Below are 1871 nucleotides of genomic sequence, written 5' to 3' on the forward strand. Positions count from 1 at the left end.
AAGAGAGAAAGAAAGAGAAAGGGGAGAGAATTTTTAAAAAGAAGTTTGGATGTGAAGATCATATGTTCATTCATAATATTATACAGTAGTCTCCGCCTAAGATCCCGGTGCTCGGGAGCAAGGAAATGCAGGATCTCAGGCGAACCGGGATCTTAACCGACGAACCCAGGGAAGAATGGTATGATTGTTAGAAAGAGGATGGAGGGTGAGAGAGTATGGTATGATTATGAAAAAGAGGATGGAGAGAGAGAGTATGGTATGATTGTGAGAAAGAGGATGGAGAGTGAGAGAGTATGGTATGATTGTGAGAAGAGGATGGAGAGTGAGAGAGTATGGTTTGGATGTAAGCCAACAACCTCTGTATAAGTATAAGTGGAGGGCAACAGTGCGGACCATGGATGTGTCTGTTTGCGTAGAATGAACTGGAAATGTTCAGCGGTAGATCTAGCCCTGCACATTTCAGTCCATTGTATATGTGGGGAGTCTGTGGTCGTGGGAAGACACATTCTGTGGAACTCGGATTTAACAAGCTCGGATTCAACGAGAACTCGGATTCAACGAGATGAGACCGATTCCCCGTTTTTTTTCTTCTTTAAAATCAATAAAAGTAACCCAGATTCAACGAGCACTTAAATCAGTTAGCTCGGATTCAACGAGGTTGCTTCCAGGGTGAACAGCCACCGCAGACGTGGCTTTACTAATTTTTCTCCTAGAACGAACTTTATCTATTCCCGGAAACCATCCATTGCACCTGCATCGTGAACCATTATTCACTTACCTGATTGCATGCGACCAATCAGCGGCCTTTTAAAATACCAACACATGTGTTGTTGACACGCGCACGTGTCTACTCTGGCGTGTGTCGGTGTTGGGTTGGCAGCCTGCACACGTGTGGTTGTGTGTATGTGTCGGGGAGACGGGGCACTAGCGGTCCGGGCATTGAACGTCGATATACAAACGCGTCATGGTCTTTTTTTTCCCTCGGCAACTGATCATTATTACAATAATAAGCTAGTCTTAACGTAAATCTACGTAATGAATTGTGGGCTGGTCTATGGAATCAAAAGTTGCTGTATGCTAGGCTCTACACAGCAACACAACTTTTTGGTAAACAATCGAGAGAACACAGGCGGTTGTATTTGAACGAATCGGTCTTTTGTTTTTACACTGCTCAAAATATGTAGGCCTTTCAGGCACTACTTGTGACTTCTCTTGTAGGCTACATTACTTGCTCAGTGCTTATAATTATCTACACAAAACCTCGTGTTTGCTATAACGAACACTCGGATTCAACGAGATTTTAGGTCAGGCCCGGTGACCTTGTTGAGTTCCACTGTATCTGGTATTGTTGTCACATGTGTCAGTGTGCTTTCACTTCATTAGAGCTAACGCGAAATTCTTTTGCAGTTGCGAGCGCTGTAAATTGTAAAAAATTCTTTACTAAACTCCCAAGGGATTACACATGACTAGACGGCTTGCTGGCATTTTGCAAAGTTAAGTCGAACTCAAGTTGTACAGCAGTAGAGAGTGGACAATGGTGGAGAAAAAGAATAGGAAAGGATTCTCCATCGAGCAAAAACAGTTGATCCTATAGCAGAGGTGGATAAAAAAAAATATTTTTAAAAAATTAGCCAAAAACCCACATCTGTCATGTTGGCATGGAGTAGGGGACATAATTCATGTAAAATTTTGATCCAATCAGATAACTTGGCTGATCTCCCTTCACATTATACCTATAATTCGTTCATGTATCAAAATTTGTGCATTACATTAATTACAATGAATCGAAAAACTCCTGCATCCCACCAATTTCGCTAGACAGTAGTTTTAAAAAACCCCACCAAAAACAAACAGAACAAAACAACCCCCCC

The 1871-nt window shown here is 42.1% G+C and overlaps 1 protein-coding gene across 1 annotated transcript in view; it reads left to right on the forward strand.

Annotated features, from left to right (window-relative positions):
* The window catches only part of LOC106012129, a gene marked incomplete in the record, with an annotated part of 5273 nt that overhangs the window by 1285 nt on the left and 2117 nt on the right, over positions 1-1871 (forward strand).

The sequence above is a fragment of the Aplysia californica genome, unplaced genomic scaffold (genome assembly GCF_000002075.1).
Source record: "Aplysia californica isolate F4 #8 unplaced genomic scaffold, AplCal3.0 scaffold00270, whole genome shotgun sequence".
In the NCBI taxonomy this organism is placed as follows: Eukaryota; Metazoa; Mollusca; class Gastropoda; order Aplysiida; family Aplysiidae; genus Aplysia; species Aplysia californica.